General features: G+C 43.6%; 5 non-coding genes and 1 pseudogene across 5 annotated transcripts; all 6 read left to right on the top strand.

The window, feature by feature from the left end:
• Positions 1 to 115: 115 nt before the first annotated feature.
• LOC141225142 (U2 spliceosomal RNA) lies at positions 116 to 295 on the top strand (annotated as a pseudogene).
• Positions 296 to 1,001: 706 nt separating this feature from the next.
• LOC141225098 (U2 spliceosomal RNA) lies at positions 1,002 to 1,185 on the top strand. The gene has a single exon (XR_012292415.1). It is a non-coding gene; the product is annotated as a U2 spliceosomal RNA (small nuclear RNA).
• A 6,170-nt stretch (positions 1,186 to 7,355) lies between these two features.
• On the top strand, positions 7,356 to 7,545 carry LOC141225096 (U2 spliceosomal RNA). The gene has a single exon (XR_012292413.1). It is a non-coding gene; the product is annotated as a U2 spliceosomal RNA (small nuclear RNA).
• A 1,115-nt stretch (positions 7,546 to 8,660) lies between these two features.
• Positions 8,661 to 8,851, top strand: LOC141225312 (U2 spliceosomal RNA). The gene has a single exon (XR_012292587.1). It is a non-coding gene; the product is annotated as a U2 spliceosomal RNA (small nuclear RNA).
• Positions 8,852 to 18,103: 9,252 nt separating this feature from the next.
• LOC141225311 (U2 spliceosomal RNA) lies at positions 18,104 to 18,294 on the top strand. Its single transcript, XR_012292586.1, has one exon. It is a non-coding gene; the product is annotated as a U2 spliceosomal RNA (small nuclear RNA).
• Positions 18,295 to 19,409: 1,115 nt separating this feature from the next.
• LOC141225310 (U2 spliceosomal RNA) lies at positions 19,410 to 19,600 on the top strand. Its single transcript, XR_012292585.1, has one exon. It is a non-coding gene; the product is annotated as a U2 spliceosomal RNA (small nuclear RNA).
• Positions 19,601 to 19,645: the final 45 nt, after the last annotated feature.

Below are 19,645 nucleotides of genomic sequence, written 5' to 3'. Positions count from 1 at the left end.
TAAGGGATCTAGAGGTTGACAACATGTCTTCTTAACGGGAGTCCAGGAGCTCATCTCCACAAATGGACTTTTCAGGATCCTTGGGTGGCTCCGTAGTTTGAAACCAATTCTGGTTATCGCTTCTCGGCCTTTTGGCTAAGATCAAGTGTAGTATCTTTCGAAAAGGCGGTTTTGGATGTTGGCCGCCCTAGTAGATTGATACATTATGCACACTGGGGTTTAGGCGCTTGTTAGTATGCCAGGTGGCTAATATAGTGATCTGGTGGAAAGCATGGCCCCCCAGGATCGACGCCATTGGGCCGGGGAAGATCGAAAGCCCGAAGTGTGAAGTGCCCCAGGAGTGGTGACCCTGGGGTGCCTTAACTCACTGGGATTGGGAACCCCACTTGAGTTTATGGCACATTTGCACTAGCACTTCAATATTTCTTTCTTCACACACACCCTTATTCCGGGCCTTCTGGCCTTAGGATGGGGAATTTTTCAATTCCCGGTCGAAGGTCCGGGCAGTATTATACTGTGAAACCTTCACTATTTATTTAATTTTTTTTTGTCACTGTGTGTCCACTTTTTCACGTGTGTCCACGTCCTTACTAGGATTTTGTCGGGATGCGGTTCCCTTACGGGTTCCTCTCTTGGCAGGTCTAGGGGGGGAGTGTGTGGCCATCAGGTTCCGCTCCCCCCTGAACCCCACTGGCTCTCCTCTTTCGGGAGGAGAGCGTTGTTGGCTCCCCTCTTCCGGGAGGGGAGCACAGTCTTTGGCTCCCAGTGCCTTGCTCGGGTGAGAAATCGGGCAGGTATTGGGGGTAAGATTGGGTCGCCTCTGGCTCCGGCTGGAGGTGGCTATTTGTCCCTGTTCCTCGCTGTGGCCTTCTGGCTCGGAGGGACGGGGAATGGTTTGGGGGACCCTTCTCCTTTTGGAGAGGGTTTCAAGAAGACCAGCATCCTAGTGCACTTTTTTTTGTGGCACTTGTCACTTTTTTAAGCGCACTCGGGTTTTGTACACGAATTCGGGCTTTCGAAAAAAAAAAAAAATCTGTTCTTATCAGTTTAATATCTGATACGTCCCCTATCTGGGGACCATATATTAAATGGATTTTTAGAACAGGGAGATGGAAAAAGAGCTTGCTCTGTCCACTCCACGCATTGACCTGGTATTGCAGTATCTCCAGGACCGGTGCACCCCTTCTTTAATGCAGTTTCTAAAATCAGAAAGAATTGAATTCAATGTTTTTTGTTCATTTTGCTTGTTTGTCGGATTTTGGGATGGACTCTTTGGCTTTGCTTTTCTTCTCCTCATTGGAGTTTTCATGTTCAAAGTTGCAGAAGCCAGATTACAAGCTCATTTTGGTTCAACTTCAGCAACTGTGCATTGCATTGCCATGTAATGTGATGCAATGCTATCTTTCTAGCTCTCCCTTTTTACTTCCTTTTGGATAAACAGACATATTAGGCAAGCATTTTGGAGCTTTCACCTAAATAACTACAGGTGGTGAGATAAGCTGCACAATATAATTGACCTTTCAGTATATTGTTGCACACACACCATCTATTTAGCAAATGCCCTTGTTATCAACAGCAGCCTTTTAAACTCACCTGAGCTAACAGGTATGTGCGCTGGTTACTCTGCTGCGCTTAAAATTTCTTTTTTGGTTTGCTACAATGCCTTTTCTGAAACGTTGTCTCCTTCTGCTGGAACACTGACTTCTTTCATTTAATGCCTGCAGACTATAAAAGAGAACCCAACCCAAAAAGTTTGGTTGATTAGTCTGTGGCATTCTGTTAAACTGTTGCTTATGGCGGTCTCTGTGAGCTTCTCAGCGACATTCAGCCAGCCAGGTATCCTGCCTGCAGTAGATGGAATGTGGCAATGGAACGCTGGCTGCGCGTGTCATAATAGGCTCTGAGCCTTTATATACCTGTGCACAGTAGCAGCCACCTTCAGTCTGCTGCTGGACAGCCAGCAGCAGCAGCAGGAGAGGTATGTAATCAGGAGCCCTCCTGCTAAGGGTAGACAGCTGCTCGTTCCACCCCACCCCCCGCCTTAATTGGTTCTCCTCCCTTCCAACGGTGTTGAGGCGGGTGGGAACAGCAGGGGGTGAAGGTGCTGTGTTTAAAGAGGTGGAGTTATGCAGATCTAAAACGCGTGGATTGCAGCAGCAGCAAGCCGAAAAGTGCAGGCATGTAAGGGATCTAGAGGTTGACAACATGTCTTCTTAACGGGAGTCCAGGAGCTCATCTCCACAAATGGACTTTTCAGGATCCTTGGGTGGCTCCGTAGTTTGAAACCAATTCTGGTTATCGCTTCTCGGCCTTTTGGCACGATCTATCAGGTTTACCTGTGTGGTCTTGCCTGTGAGGTGCTCTTGGTACCCTTTCTCTCGGCCTGGGGGGATCGTTCCTCTTCGGAGGGACTTAACCCCCCTGCTGCTATTGGGAGGAAGGATTAGTCCGGGAGCAACGGGAAGGGATCCCATGAAGGCTTGCGCCTTTCAGAGAGAAGAGTCGGTACGTTCCTGAGTGAAGGATGCCGGCAACGCTCACATATTCATCGGGTGATGCCCGGATGCGGAACACCGTGAGGATTGAAGTTGGAGCAGGATCGAGGACGGAGAAGAACTTGGACTACATCTGCCATAGGATTCTGCTTGGAGTTCTGGAGTTTCGGCGGGAAGACATATTCTGCTTCCAGGACAATGAGTACAAGGGGACTTACACCATCACCTTCAAGAGCCAGGGATGCTGTCACCAACTCGTACAAAAGGTAAATGAGAAAAACTACTTAGATGAATTGGATGGACTAACCTTTTGTCTCTTGTATGCCTATGACGAGATCCCTATCGTGGTGCATTTCCCGAACCCCTTTGTGGAGGCTGCAGACATCTCGACCTACCTTATCCGTTATTGTGATGATCTGAGATACCTGGGCACTGTGAAGAACGCGGTAGGCTTCTGGTGCGGCAAGAGGAGGTACATGGCACGTCTAAAGAGGGACCCAAGCGGAGTGGGAGGAATGCTACACCCTCCCTCAACATTTGTGATCGGTAAGAGCAGAGGCTACTTATTTTACCCTGGAATGCCGGTATGTTGCAGGAACTGTGGACAAATGGGCCATACCCAAACGTCCTGCACGGGCAGGAAAGTAGACCGCTGCAATAATTGCAGCTGTTACGGACATTTAATGAAGGACTGTCCCGCTGGGAGGAAATGCAATCTTTGTGGTGAGGCGGGGCACATGTTCCGAGGATGCCCCAACAGGACCAGGACCAGGACTTATGCAGAAGCTGCATCTTCTGCAGCTGAGCCGATGCGCCCGCCGGTCTTCACTGGCGGGCCGGCGTCGGAGGGCGGTTCGAAGGGCGAGAAGGCTGGGATGGAGCAGGGAGCCGGAGGCCCCTCTGGGGCGGCCCCTGCATCGAAGTCCCTTAACGATGGGCGGACCTCGCATGGACCGGAGCGGAGGGGTCCTCCTTCTGGGAGGGTATCCTCCGTGTCGATGGTTCCCGATACCGATCCTGTTGGGCTGGAGGGTGGTGCCCCTGTGCGGTTGGCTACAGGGGACCACGCAGCGATGGCCTCAGGATCTTCCAGGGCGATTAGCCAGCCAGATGAGGGGGCTTTGCTTCTAGGTGGCGAACATCAGGGAATCTGTGTTGGTGATCTTATCCTGATGGACCAGTCTCTCCCCCTGGAGGAGGTGGAGGAAGAGGAGGACTGCACCAGTGACCTAGTGGAGTCTGCCCCGAAAAAGAGACGGAATGTCGAAGCCCCAGCGTCTCCTGGAATGTGGCTGGGAACCGTGACCTACGAGGGGGCAACCGCCGGCTCACAGAATATCGAGTCATTTGGGTCCTCTAGCCCGGATGTCCTGGAGCAATTTGGCATACAGGGCTTTGAGTCAGGTGTCCTCATGGAAGATCCACCACCCTGACCTATGAATGCCCACATTAAGACTTGTCTCACTGAATGTGAGGTCATTAAAGAGCCCAGTTCGTAGGGCTGCTCTATTTAAGTACTTAGAAACCACTGACTTTGACATATGTTTATTACAGGAATGCGGGATACAACATGCACTAAATTATAATGACATCAAGACAGATTGGAGACTGGGGCCCTCCATCTGGTCTGGCTCCAATGACAACAAGTCAGCGGGGGTGGGCTTCCTCTGTCGTGGGAGAAATATTGCTATAAATACTGTCACAGAAATAGTACCAGGCAGAGTGGTTTTAGTGCATTTTAAATTTAATGGTTTTACCCTACGTGTAATGAATGTTTATGCTTCCCCTGATAAGCAAGAGAGAATTAATTTATTTGGGATATTGCCATTGTACTGTACTGGGTCATCTCCCCTGATCGTAGGGGGTGATTTTAATTGTCTTTGTGCTAGTGAACAACGAGCGGGGGGTGACCCTTTACGCAAATTGGATAAGTCATGTCATCTATTGAAAGATTTTATAACTGATTTTAAATTATGCGATGCGTGGAGGTCACTCCTGCCGACGGACCCTGGTTATACGTGGTCCGGAAGAGGGGTGTCCTCCAGGATCGATTTTATTTTCCTATCAGATGATTTTAACCCTGTAAAATGTGTTTTAACATCAAATATATTTTCTGACCATAAGGGCTTGGAGGTGCACCTAGAATACCGGGATGAACAGAGGGTCAACAGGGGCCTCTGGCGTCTAAGTACTTACCTGCTGGAGGACCCTCTGATTCGACAAGACTTTTGTAAAGCCTATCAAGCCTGGCGGCGACAAAAACCTTCTGATGCCCCTATGGTAACCTGGTGGGAAAATTTGAAAAAAAAAGTCAGAATGTTTTTTATAAAAGCAGGGAGACGTAAAGCTAGAGAGAAAAAAAGATGTTTTAGTGATCTTAACACCAAACTACAAACACTTTTTAAATTCAAAGAGCTAGGGGTGGAGGTGGGAGATGATATTGCTAGCCTAAAAACTGAAATCCAGAACTGCATAGACACAAAGGGGAAAGAGATTATTTTTAACTCTAGAGTGCAGCACTTGGAGGAGGGGGAGAAGTGCTCTCGCTTCTTCTTCAAAAAAGTCATGGATAAAAGAGAAGTGATCACAAATCTAGAGGGTGAAACATCTATGCAGGGAATGTTGAATGCTACTTTTAACTTTTATAAGCATCTTTTTAGTAAAAAGTGTATAGATGAGTCCTTTTTATCTGATGCTCTTAATGATCTCGATTTTAAGTTAAATTTTACAGACCAGGAGTTTTTAGAACGCGATATTGTTTTAGAGGAATTATTTTATGTTTTTAAAAGTTTCTCTAAGGGCAAAGCACCTGGGTGTGATGGACTACCTGTAGAGTTTTATCTTACTTTTTGGGACATTTTAAAAGAGGACCTTTTTATGCTTTTTAAAGAAGTTTTTATTTGTGAACAGTTGCCATTTTCGTGGAGGAGAGGAGTGGTGTCTTTGATATATAAAAAAGGTGATCGCAGTGCTCTAGCGAATTGGAGACCCATAACTCTCCTAAACGTCGATTACAAGGTACTTGCTAAGGTGGTTGCAAACCGGCTCAGGAATGTCATTGCCAAACTAATCCAGCCTGAGCAGGTTTGTAGTGTACCAGGCAGAAGTATTTCAGAGGTTTTAAACGTATTAAGGGATGTAATTTGGTATTCCAGAGACCGGGGTCAAAATGTAGCTCTTTTAGCCCTAGATTTTGAAAAAGCTTTCGATAGAGTCTCTCATAGATTTCTTTTTAGAGTTTTAAAAAGAATGGGTATCCCTAATATGCTTTTAAATTGTATTAAGATTTTATATAAAAATTGTTTTAGTCAAATTTCTCTTAATGGCTTTTTAACAGATGGAGTTCCCCTTGAGTCCGGAGTGAAGCAGGGATGCCCCTTGTCGCCCATCCTGTTCATCTGCGCCATGGAGCCCCTGCTGAGCGCAATAAGGAAAGACAAAGTGATTAGAGGGGTTCCTGTTCCTGGCGGAGGTGGCAGTGATGTGAGAGTCTTTGGCTACATGGATGACGTGACGGTTGTGTGCGTGGACCCTGCTTCCCTCCGGAGGGCGGTGTTGCGCATTGATTTTTTTTCCCAGGCATCCGGGTTTAAACTTAATTTAAATAAATCTGAATGTCTGACTTTGGGATCCTGGGACACCGCCCAACTCCCGCAGCTCACTATAAAACGAGACAATGTAAAAATTCTTGGAGTTGTTTTTAACGAGGAGAATGTGGGAACTCAAAGCTGGGAGAATGTCATAGAAAAAATGTCAAAGAAAATATCATTTTGGGGTTTGAGGTCCCTAACAATGGAGGGGAAAATTTTAATTATAAAATCAGTGTTGTTACCCCTCATACTGTATATAGCTATGGTGTACCCCCCCTCTGATGTTTTAATTAAAAAAATGACTAGGATGATCTTTATGTTTTTATGGAACTCCAAAATGGAAAAATTAAGGCGAGAAATAATGAGGAAGAATAAAATGAACGGCGGAAGGGATGTCCCCGACTTACATATTTATTTGTATTTAAATTATTTCTGCTTTTGTTTCAAACATTTTAATGGTAATAGTGCGCTAAGTTATTTTTTAAAATATACCTGTGGGATGATTTTTAAAAGATGGTTTAAGTTGTCGTTGAATTCCCCTGTTTTACTATGCCCCCCCAAACACCAAGCAATCTTAGAAAAGACTGTTCGATTTTATAGCCTTGGTGATTTTAAAATGGACATTTTTAAAGACCGCAAGAAGCTTTTATCTTTTCTGAGGAGGAATGAAGATGTGACCCCCATAGTAAATTTCTCAGAAGAGAGGTCGAAGCAAGTTTGGAAGAATGTCTTCGGAAAATTTTTAGCAAATGGACATAAGGACATCGCATGGATGGTGGTCCACCAGTGCCTCCCCACCAGAGAGTTTCAACACAGGAGAGGCCTGGTGGCCAGAGCCAAATGCCCCAGAGACTCATGTGTTAATGACGAAACCACCTTGCACCTTATGTGGAATTGCCCGTTTGCACAGGAACTTTGGCACAAAGTTGGGATTCTTTTAAAATGGACTTGCGGTTTAAGAGATTTTAACCATGAATATGTTTTATATGGCCTTTTTAAATGTCCGACCCCTCAACAGTATTGTATATGTTGGTGCATGATTAACTGTTTTAAAGACGCCCTTTGGAAGGCACGCAATATTTTACTTTTTAAACGTGATGCTATTTCTGTGAAGGATTGTCTTAAAATTGCTTTTAGTCAGATGTATATTTATTACTTGAGGGATGTCAAATGTATTGGGAGGAGGGATGCCAATCGTATATGGGGTTTTTATGGGTGGAATTCTGTGTTTTATTAATGTATTTGTGTTGCTGTTTTTTGATTGTAAACCATCTTTTACGCACATAATAAAATATGTTGAAACCTGATCTGTTCTTATCAGTTTAATATCTGATACGTCCCCTATCTGGGGACCATATATTAAATGGATTTTTAGAACAGGGAGATGGAAAAAGAGCTTGCTCTGTCCACTCCACGCATTGACCTGGTATTGCAGTATCTCCAGGACCGGTGCACCCCTTCTTTAATGCAGTTTCTAAAATCAGAAAGAATTGAATTCAATGTTTTTTGTTCATTTTGCTTGTTTGTCGGATTTTGGGATGGACTCTTTGGCTTTGCTTTTCTTCTCCTCATTGGATTTTTCATGTTCAAAGTTGCAGAAGCCAGATTACAAGCTCATTTTGGTTCAACTTCAGCAACTGTGCATTGCATTGCCATGTAATGTGATGCAATGCTATCTTTCTAGCTCTCCCTTTTTACTTCCTTTTGGATAAACAGACATATTAGGCAAGCATTTTGGAGCTTTCACCTAAATAACTACAGGTGGTGAGATAAGCTGCACAATATAATTGACCTTTCAGTATATTGTTGCACACACACCATCTATTTAGCAAATGCCCTTGTTATCAACAGCAGCCTTTTAAACTCACCTGAGCTAACAGGTATGTGCGCTGGTTACTCTGCTGCGCTTAAAATTTCTTTTTTGGTTTGCTACAATGCCTTTTCTGAAACGTTGTCTCCTTCTGCTGGAACACTGACTTCTTTCATTTAATGCCTGCAGACTATAAAAGAGAACCCAACCCAAAAAGTTTGGTTGATTAGTCTGTGGCATTCTGTTAAACTGTTGCTTATGGCGGTCTCTGTGAGCTTCTCAGCGACATTCAGCCAGCCAGGTATCCTGCCTGCAGTAGATGGAATGTGGCAATGGAACGCTGGCTGCGCGTGTCATAATAGGCTCTGAGCCTTTATATACCTGTGCACAGCAGCAGCCACCTTCAGTCTGCTGCTGGACAGCCAGCAGCAGCAGCAGCAGGAGAGGTATGTAATCAGGAGCCCTCCTGCTAAGGGTAGACAGCTGCTCGTTCCACCCCACCCCCCGCCTTAATTGGTTCTCCTCCCTTCCAACGGTGTTGAGGCGGGTGGGAACAGCAGGGGGTGAAGGTGCTGTGTTTAAAGAGGTGGAGTTATGCAGATCTAAAACGCGTGGATTGCAGCAGCAGCAAGCCGAAAAGTGCAGGCATGTAAGGGATCTAGAGGTTGACAACATGTCTTCTTAACGGGAGTCCAGGAGCTCATCTCCACAAATGGACTTTTCAGGATCCTTGGGTGGCTCCGTAGTTTGAAACCAATTCTGGTTATCGCTTCTCGGCCTTTTGGCTAAGATCAAGTGTAGTATCTGTTCTTATCAGTTTAATATCTGATACGTCCCCTATCTGGGGACCATATATTAAATGGATTTTTAGAACAGGGAGATGGAAAAAGAGCTTGCTCTGTCCACTCCACGCATTGACCTGGTATTGCAGTATCTCCAGGACCGGTGCACCCCTTCTTTAATGCAGTTTCTAAAATCAGAAAGAATTGAATTCAATGTTTTTTGTTCATTTTGCTTGTTTGTCGGATTTTGGGATGGACTCTTTGGCTTTGCTTTTCTTCTCCTCATTGGATTTTTCATGTTCAAAGTTGCAGAAGCCAGATTACAAGCTCATTTTGGTTCAACTTCAGCAACTGTGCATTGCATTGCCATGTAATGTGATGCAATGCTATCTTTCTAGCTCTCCCTTTTTACTTCCTTTTGGATAAACAGACATATTAGGCAAGCATTTTGGAGCTTTCACCTAAATAACTACAGGTGGTGAGATAAGCTGCACAATATAATTGACCTTTCAGTATATTGTTGCACACACACCATCTATTTAGCAAATGCCCTTGTTATCAACAGCAGCCTTTTAAACTCACCTGAGCTAACAGGTATGTGCGCTGGTTACTCTGCTGCGCTTAAAATTTCTTTTTTGGTTTGCTACAATGCCTTTTCTGAAACGTTGTCTCCTTCTGCTGGAACACTGACTTCTTTCATTTAATGCCTGCAGACTATAAAAGAGAACCCAACCCAAAAAGTTTGGTTGATTAGTCTGTGGCATTCTGTTAAACTGTTGCTTATGGCGGTGTTAGGATCATTCAGCCATGGAGGGTCCTTGTTGGAGTCGGGGTATCCCCGTAACAAGAAATACACAGACACGTAGTGTATAATCAAGTACTGGGAAGCCCCTGAGCGCGTCTCCCTCTATGGGTGCTGTCCCTTTATTTATAATAATAATCATTTTTTTTTTTTTTTTTTTTTTTGTCAGACATGCGCAGTAAAATGCCTTTGTTTCACAAGCAGTGAAGTGATGATTCATAACAGTGGAATGTTGATAAGAAAGTTTCATAAACAGAAAAGTGATAATTAGTAGAAGGTTGCTGAGACAGCTAAAACAAGTTACAATCTAGTTTCTGGGCGTCAGTCCAAATGTCCAGATAAGGGAAGAATAACTTCATCTGTGTCTTACATCGTAGTCTTGGGTGTAGAATAACTCCTATCATCCTCTCAGTCCCCCCTTTGATTCTTCCTTATGGACTTTTGGTAGAAGACCTGGTCCGGGAGTTCTTTTCTTTCATATTCTTGAGTCCGTGTTACAAAGCTTATTTATGCATATTAAAATAATTTTTAATCCTATTTTAAACACTACATATATGACTACTATAATTAGCACAATCTGTAATATACCTTGCAGAATTCCAGCCACCCAACCTCCAATACCCTTAAACCAGTTCTTTGGGTTGAGAAAGGAGAAGGTGTCTGACCACCAGCTATCTTTATTTTGGTCATTGTGTCTGTCATATTCATCCCGTAATCGTTGTATATCTGCCAGCTTGAACCTCATACTCATTGTACTGTTTGGATCTATGTAATGACAACAGGTTGGACCAATAATTTGACACATTCCTCCCTGGGCCGCAGTTAGGTAGTCTAACACTACAGTATGTTGATTAGTAACAATTATAAGTTGATTTTGTACAGCTATACTAGTATTAAGTATATCCATAATATCCCATATCTGATCATCTAGATAGTCGGTGGCCTGAACTAATTTATCCCACATCTGCATCAACATTGGATACACAAAGAAAGTGCTGAATATTTTATTAGGAATTCCCATTTGGACCACATGTGGCCTACCTGAAGGTCTAGGCGAGTTGTCGGCTGCTCTTTTGTATAGTGTGTGTTTAGGTACTGCTTGCATATCTACCTGCTGATTCTGAACTATAAATGTGGCCGGTGTTAAGCGTCCTAGAGTACATGTACCTTTTATTCCTACTGGGAGCCATTTGTATGCTCCATTTCCACAAATCCAGAAGGTTCCTTCAGGCAGATCCCATATTGCAGAGTGTTGGAGCACCAACCTATGTACCAAATCTAAAAATTTAGATACATTCTGAAGTATACACCAAGGGGGTTTTTGACCTAATGGACTACAGTATCCTGCATCTGGATTTTCACAAGTCGGTGTACCTGGGTCATATGCACTTGACTCATTACATAATATATTACCTGGTATTTTTGAACATGTATCATTGTTTCCATCGGGGAATAATTGTGAATATTTCCAACCATTATTGTGTATGTATTTTTCTACTATATCAGGTTTAAAAGGTTGAGAAGAAGATACTGTGCTACTAAAACTGAGTTGTATATTTTCTGTAGGAATTAACCCTAAGTCTGTTAGTCCCGTCTTATTTCTAGGAACCCATACACCTCCTTTAAATGCTAAATATTGTAAGTTGTTTATTTTTCCGGTCATATTACCTTGCCACCAGGGAAATCCCACCCACCCCACAACTGGGATGGCAACAGTGGTGTTCCATAATCTAGAATTAACGGTTTGGTTATTTGCTAATTTGTCTGAGCAATTAGTCCATGTAAACACTTCCTCAGGGGTCATGGGTACGGCCAGGAAGGGTATGCTCGTGGCTGATATTGGAGAATGCGTACAAATCCAACAGTCTGCTATTTTCTGTCCGCCATCGAGCAACCCGTTTACCAATGTCTCATGATGTTTTATAAATTTATTATCTGTAGGTTTTGGGGAACTTAGTTTATCCCACAGGTCTCCCTGATCTATCGTTATAGCTAACACAAGTACAATCACCACTATTTCTTTTTGCAATGGCTTGCATGTACCCATGCTGATTTTCCTTCCAATTTTACTGCAGCTGGAGTTGTCAATAACACCTGATATGGACCCTCAAATCTGGGTTCTAGCGTTCTTCTGTTATGTCTTTTTATGTAGACTTCGTCTCCTGGTTGCAGCTTGTGCGTTCCCTCAATGGAATCTGGATCTGGAATGGAAGAGAACACTAAAGAGTGTATTTTAGACACATGCTTACATAAATTTTGTACATAAGCAGTTAAGCTTTCAGTTTCTAACATTAAAGTCTGTGGGAAATACAATCCTGTATTGGCAACTCTACCAAACAATATTTCATGGGGGGTGAGTTTGCTCTTTCCCTGGGGGGTGTTTCTGACTGAATACAATGCTATTGGGAGACACTCAGTCCATGGTTTCTGTGTTTCTGCCATGGCTTTCTGTATTTTTAACTTAAGTGTTCCATTCATTCTCTCAACCTTACCAGAACTCTGTGGGTGGTAAGGGGTGTGTAGTTCACTTTTTATACACAACATTTTCATTACATTCTGAAAGATCTCTCCAGTAAAATGTGTACCTCTATCCGACTCGATCACTTCTGGGATACCATAACGGGGTACCAGTTCATGTGCTATTTTTACTGCAGTGACTTTAGCCGTGGCTGTATGAACTGGATAAGCCTCTGGCCACCCCGAAAACATGTCCACACATACCAGTACATACTCATAGTGTCCATGCTTAGGCATCTGGATGTAATCGATCTGAAGTCTCTGGAACGGATATAGTGGTCTTACATGGTGCTTCTGGGGGGTCTTAACAGTCTGTCCTGGATTGTGGGCTAAACAGATTTCACAAGAACCACATTTTGCTCGAGCTACCTGGCCGAACCCTGGGGCTAACCACTTCTGTCTGACCCTCTGTATCATACCGTTTGCAGACACATGTGTAGGTCCGTGGGCTTCACTGACCACAACAGGGTACCACGCTCGGGGGAGACAAAGCTCATCTCCTTTTCTCCATAGTCCTTCTTTTTCTTCTGCCCCCTGTTTCTGCCACTCTTCTTTTTCTTCTCTACTCACCTGTTGGTGGGCTTCTTTGAGCCGTGTAATTAAGTCAAATTCTGATACTGCACTAATAGTGTGGTCAGTTGTCAGAGGTTTTACTGCAGCTCGCTTAGCAGCCTTGTCGGCTCGGTCATTACCCCTAGCTATCTCGGTGTCGAGTCTTACATGTGCAGGTACTTTTATTACTGCTACTTGTTTGGTTGAGGCAGCTGATTCTAGGATTTGTCTAATCATTTGTCCATGTTTTACTGGTTGACCTGAAGCTGTCATGTAACCTCTAGCTCTCCATATACATCCAAAATCATGTACAATACCATATGCATATCAGTAAAAATATTAGCGGTTTTTTCTTTTGCTAACTGTAATGCTCGTATTAGAGCTAATAGTTCAGCTTCCTGGGCTGAACAGCTGGCCTGCATTGGCTCAGCTTCAATAACATCATGATCTGATACAATGGCATAACCTGTGTGAAAGTTACCAGTTTCATCTGCATACCTACTACCATCTATATACATATGTAGGTCTGGATTGTCAAGAGGGGTGTCCTGTACATTAGGTAGCCCTTGTGTTTCTTGTTCTATACACTGTAAGCAATCATGTATTATATTGTCTTGTTCGTGGTATTGTAAAAAATTTTCATCTTCGTCTTCCTGACCTCCTTCCACTCCCCCCTTTGTCTCTAGTGGTAACAGAGTGGCTAAATTTAGAGACAATATGCGGCGAAAAGTGAGGTTTGGTGGCATTAGTAAGGAGCATTGTAATCTAAGATGTCTAGCCATTGAAATGTGTTTTGGCAATACCTGATTCAGTATGCCATGTACATCATGTGTAGTTTGTACTATTAGGGCATGGTCTAGTACTATTTCTGAGGCTTTTTCTACCAAAAGAGAGACAGCTGCTACTACTCTGACACATGATGGTGCAGCTTTGGTAACATTATCTAATTGAGCAGAATAGTATGCGACAGGTCTTTGTTTATTTTCATGTTTCTGTGTTAGTACTCCTGTAGCATGATTAGACATTTCCGCAGCCATTAATTGGAATGGTTTGGCGTAGTCTGGGATTCCCAAGGCCGGGGCTGACATGAGACCTTTCTTGAGGTCTTGAAAGGCTATGAGCGCTGATTCAGTTAACTGAAAAGGCTCGATTTTTAAACAATCATATAGAGGTTGCATAAGCTGACTAGCATGTATAACCCATTGTCTGCAGTGTGATACTATTCCCAAAAATGCTCTTAATGTTTTGTAGTTCTTGGGAGGAACAAGATCTCTAATGATTTTTAGTCTGTCGGCGGTGAGGTGCCGAATACCTTGTGAAATGCAGTGTCCTAGAAATACTACCGTAGTCATACAAAGTTGTACTTTTTTCTTGTTAACTTTACAGCCCATGTCTGCTAGAAATATTAACAACCTTATTGTGTTGCTGTTTGCGGACTCTTGAGCAGGGGCACATAACAATAGGTCATCAACATATTGAAGAATTACAACCTCATCCGTAGGTTTGAAATTTTGAAGAACTGATCTCATAGCTTCTGAGTACAAGGTAGGTGAATGTATCATACCCTGTGGTAATCTTGTCCATGCTAATTGTCTATTCTTAAATGTAAATGCAAACAGTTTGTAACAGTCTGGGTGTAATGGTACTGAAAAAAATGCATTTGATAAGTCTATGACAGAAAATACTCGTGCTGTTGCTGGGATCTGTGATAGCAACGTGTGTGGATTTGGCACAACAGGAGTAATAGGTTCCAAAATTTTATTTATCTCTCTTAAATCATGTACCATCCGGTACCTAGCAGCTGACCCCTCAGTAGATTTCTTTTTTACGGGGTACAACGGTGTATTGGCTGGTGACTTTACTTCTATCAGTACTCCAGTTTTTAGATAATCTTTTATCTGTTCTCCTATGGCGTGTTCTTGTTGGGCACTAATAGGATACTGTCTCAATTGGGGTAGTGTCACACCTGGAACAGGAGTGACTTTTACTGGAGCTATTGGCATTAGTCCTACATCGGTGTCATGTTGTGCCCATAATTTTTCTGGTACCTCAGAAAGATCTAAAATAATTTGGGTAGGGGCAGGATCTTTCTCATCCTCTAAGGCTTGGACTTTTACAATGTTTTCTAGAGACTCTTGGTCATCAGGCACCAAAATTTGGACTCTACCATCCTCCAAAAATTGGATATTCATTTCTGTCTGCTTTAATAGGTCTGTACCTAGAAGACAAGTAGGTGCCCCTTTGACAAAAAGAAATTTAGATAAAAATATTTTAGATCCTATCTTTGTTTCAAGGGGAATACTATATGGGAGTGGCCTGATTCCTCCATCATACCCTTCGGTATAGGTTACATCATCTGATAAACAATCAGCATTTGGTAAGGCGTCTTCATTGAGGACGGAGGAAGTTGCTCCGGTATCTATTAGAAAAGGGCATTGTTTTCCTGCTACTTTTACCTGAATTATTGGGCGCCTTCCAGTCAAAGTGGTTTGCATCACGTCTAGTCACTTGCTTGCTGCAGGAGCAGAAGCCTGTACTGTCTTTTCTTGTGATTCTCTTGGGACATAGGTACCATCTTCTATATCCCTGGCTTTTTTCCTGCATTCTCTAATCCAATGTCCTGGTTTCTTACAGTAGTGACATGGATTAGTTTTCTTATCCAAATTCCCTTTGTCATAGGTCTGATTTGATCTGTTGTTTTTATTGACCAGACTATTATTTGCTGCTACTCTGATGGGTTTGGATGCTGCCTCACGCATATCCATTTCTATCCCTAATAGTTTTTGTCTGACTATCTGGGGATCATCTAGGGTTCTCCAATCAGGAGTTGCAGCCTTGAACTTTTCCCTAAGTTTTGGGTTAAGATTCTCTATAAAAGTTTTTGTCATCAGTCGAATGACTCCTTCATTGGTAAGGTCCATTCCCTCGTCTCTGTAACTGTTTTCTACCGCTAAGTAGCATTCATCTACAGGCTGTCCTGACTTCTGGGAGACAGTTCCTGAAGTCCCTCTCATTCGTTGTTTAGTTCTCATAAACTCCATAAGTCTGATCATAAAATTCTGTCCTGACAGTGCGGTATTTGGATCCTCACCATCTACTGGTTGAGGTCTATGAGGTTCTATAACTGTCATCAATTCCTGATACAACCCTGGTGTCATTTTCATTCTACATAATTCTGTTCCATCTGACCATGTTCCATTATGGGTGTGTATTATCTGCTGTATGTACGTAGCAAATCTTAGTGGACATTGTATTGGATCTGGTGCATTCTGAAGTAGGGACATTCCCTCAGCGGGGGTCCATGGAAAATATTGTCTAGTCTGATGGTATCTAGTTACTCTACGCGGTGGATTGCCACCATCTTCTTCTCTGTATGGTCGACTGAGGATACGCACTGGTGCCAACATATCATGTGGTCGTGGTGCTCCACATCCTGCACATGTGTCTCTCCAGTCTGGATTCTGGAGTCCACAGTTTGTACATGTCCATCCACCCGGACCCCGAAGATCAGGATACGGTGTGGGTTCTGACCTGGGCTGATATGGTGGTGCCAATGGGTTCATTTGTTTACTGTTTTCTGTTTGTACAATGGGACCCTGTCTGACTGGAGTTCTCCATAATCCATTGTCTTTATTAAAAGTCCAATGGTCTGTCTCTGCTGTTTTTGATAGTTCGACCATGGCCTCTACTTGTTCCTGCCATCCTTTGTCTCTTATCACTCCTGCTTTTCTAACCCGAATGTCCTCCCATAGTTTCCTGTTAAACCTGTCATGCCTTGCTACCTGAAAAGTTTTGCAAACTTTCCCTAAATTCTTAGTTGCTTCTACACCACACCTTTCTTTCACGATCGTATAGACATCTTGTTCATCATTTGTGGTCTTAGTCTGTTTGTTGCCCATTTTTCCTGACTATTCATACCTTAGGAGGCTTTTTGGGTTAGATAAAATATATTCTATATTTTACCTTTCCTCGTTACCTATTCTGTCCTAAGGAGCCAGTATCTGAAACGGTTTCTCTGGACCGTTTTGTCTGAAGTGTAGAGTAATTCTAACACACATATATATGGCAACAAGGGCAAGACCAACAATACATAAAATGAACCATACAGTCTCCATTATATATCGTGTCCCTGGAGTATTATCATTACTTCCATGGGCTCATTCTGTCAATCTCTTATCCGTCAAAAAGGAGGACAAAGGTTCGGGAGTTAAGCGTGAGCGAAGGTTTCCCCGAAAGGACACAACCTTATGACTCAGTTAGGCAATCTCCGTAATACTTATGTCATCTACCTTAGTGCGGCTTATGAGGCTATTCCCGACATCCACATCTCTTTCATACCATCCGTTTCATAACCTTCTCTGACCTCTCCTTCGGCAGATCCTACAGTATATACATGAATGACCCGAGCTATAGGTATCCTTCTCTACTAGTTCCTCAATCCCAACACAAGATATGCATGAAATTTACGGACTATCGCAGAGCAGATGTAAGAGAACTAACAGTGTCTCTTACCTGGCCAGGTTTGTCATCTGCTGTTCCGATGTCCCAATCTCAGCGGTTACTCGTGCCGGTCGATGAACTTGAAGGAATACGCAGACCTCGGGTCCCTGTTTCGGGCGCCAGGAATTGTTAGGATCATTCAGCCATGGAGGGTCCTTGTTGGAGTCGGGGTATCCCCGTAACAAGAAATACACAGACACGTAGTGTATAATCAAGTACTGGGAAGCCCCTGAGCGCGTCTCCCTCTATGGGTGCTGTCCCTTTATTTATAATAATAATCATTTTTTTTTTTTTTTTTTTTTTTGTCAGACATGCGCAGTAAAATGCCTTTGTTTCACAAGCAGTGAAGTGATGATTCATAACAGTGGAATGTTGATAAGAAAGTTTCATAAACAGAAAAGTGATAATTAGTAGAAGGTTGCTGAGACAGCTAAAACAAGTTACAATCTAGTTTCTGGGCGTCAGTCCAAATGTCCAGATAAGGGAAGAATAACTTCATCTGTGTCTTACATCGTAGTCTTGGGTGTAGAATAACTCCTATCATCCTCTCAGCGGTCTCTGTGAGCTTCTCAGCGACATTCAGCCAGCCAGGTATCCTGCCTGCAGTAGATGGAATGTGGCAATGGAACGCTGGCTGCGCGTGTCATAATAGGCTCTGAGCCTTTATATACCTGTGCACAGCAGCAGCCACCTTCAGTCTGCTGCTGGACAGCCAGCAGCAGCAGCAGCAGGAGAGGTATGTAATCAGGAGCCCTCCTGCTAAGGGTAGACAGCTGCTCGTTCCACCCCACCCCCCGCCTTAATTGGTTCTCCTCCCTTCCAACGGTGTTGAGGCGGGTGGGAACAGCAGGGGGTGAAGGTGCTGTGTTTAAAGAGGTGGAGTTATGCAGATCTAAAACGCGTGGATTGCAGCAGCAGCAAGCCGAAAAGTGCAGGCATGTAAGGGATCTAGAGGTTGACAACATGTCTTCTTAACGGGAGTCCAGGAGCTCATCTCCACAAATGGACTTTTCAGGATCCTTGGGTGGCTCCGTAGTTTGAAACCAATTCTGGTTATCGCTTCTCGGCCTTTTGGCTAAGATCAAGTGTAGTATCTGTTCTTATCAGTTTAATATCTGATACGTCCCCTATCTGGGGACCATATATTAAATGGATTTTTAGAACAGGGAGATGGAAAAAGAGCTTGCTCTGTCCACTCCACGCATTGACCTGGTATTGCAGTATCTCCAGGACCGGTGCACCCCTTCTTTAATGCAGTTTCTAAAATCAGAAAGAATTGAATTCAATGTTTTTTGTTCATTTTGCTTGTTTGTCGGATTTTGGGATGGACTCTTTGGCTTTGCTTTTCTTCTCCTCATTGGATTTTTCATGTTCAAAGTTGCACAAGCCAGATTACAAGCTCATTTTGGTTCAACTTCAGCAACTGTGCATTGCATTGCCATGTATTGTGATGCAATGCTATCTTTCTAGCTCTCCCTTTTTACTTCCTTTTGGATAAACAGACATATTAGGCAAGCATTTTGGAGCTTTCACCTAAATAACTAAAGGTGGTGAGATAAGCTGCACAATATAATTGACCTTTCAGTATATTGTTGCACACACACCATCTATTTAGCAAATGCCCTTGTTATCAACAGCAGCCTTTTAAACTCACCTGAGCTAACAGGTATGTGCGCTGGTTACTCTGCTGCGCTTAAAATTTCTTTTTTGGTTTGCTACAATGCCTTTTCTGAAACGTTGTCTCCTTCTGCTGGAACACTGACTTCTTTCATTTAATGCCTGCAGACTATAAAAGAGAACCCAACCCAAAAAGTTTGGTTGATTAGTCTGTGGCATTCTGTTAAACTGTTGCTTATGGCGGTCTCTGTGAGCTTCTCAGCGACATTCAGCCAGCCAGGTATCCTGCCTGCAGTAGATGGAATGTGGCAATGGAACGCTGGCTGCGCGTGTCATAATAGGCTCTGAGCCTTTATATACCTGTGCACAGCAGCAGCCACCTTCAGTCTGCTGCTGGACAGCCAGCAGCAGCAGCAGCAGGAGAGGTATGTAATCAGGAGCCCTCCTGCTAAGGGTAGACAGCTGCTCGTTCCACCCCACCCCCCGCCTTAATTGGTTCTCCTCCCTTCCAACGGTGTTGAGGCGGGTGGGAACAGCAGGGGGTGAAGGTGCTGTGTTTAAAGAGGTGGAGTTATGCAGATCTAAAACGCATGGATTGCAGCAGCAGCAAGCCGAAAAGTGCAGGCATGTAAGGGATCTAGAGGTTGACAACATGTCTTCTTAACGGGAGTCCAGGAGCTCATCTCCACAAATGGACTTTTCAGGATCCTTGGGTGGCTCCGTAGTTTGAAACCAATTCTGGTTATCGCTTCTCGGCCTTTTGGCTAAGATCAAGTGTAGTATCTGTTCTTATCAGTTTAATATCTGATACGTCCCCTATCTGGGGACCATATATTAAATGGATTTTTAGAACAGGGAGATGGAAAAAGAGCTTGCTCTGTCCACTCCACGCATTGACCTGGTATTGCAGTATCTCCAGGACCGGTGCACCCCTTCTTTAATGCAGTTTCTAAAATCAGAAAGAATTGAATTCAATGTTT

This window comes from Phyllobates terribilis, unplaced genomic scaffold (genome assembly GCF_046119375.1).
Source record: "Phyllobates terribilis strain yellow unplaced genomic scaffold, ASM4611937v1 Scaffold_404__1_contigs__length_1715579, whole genome shotgun sequence".
Classification (NCBI taxonomy): Eukaryota; Metazoa; Chordata; class Amphibia; order Anura; family Dendrobatidae; genus Phyllobates; species Phyllobates terribilis.
Note: the sequence above shows the minus strand (reverse complement) of the source record. Positions and strands in the feature narration are given on the sequence as shown.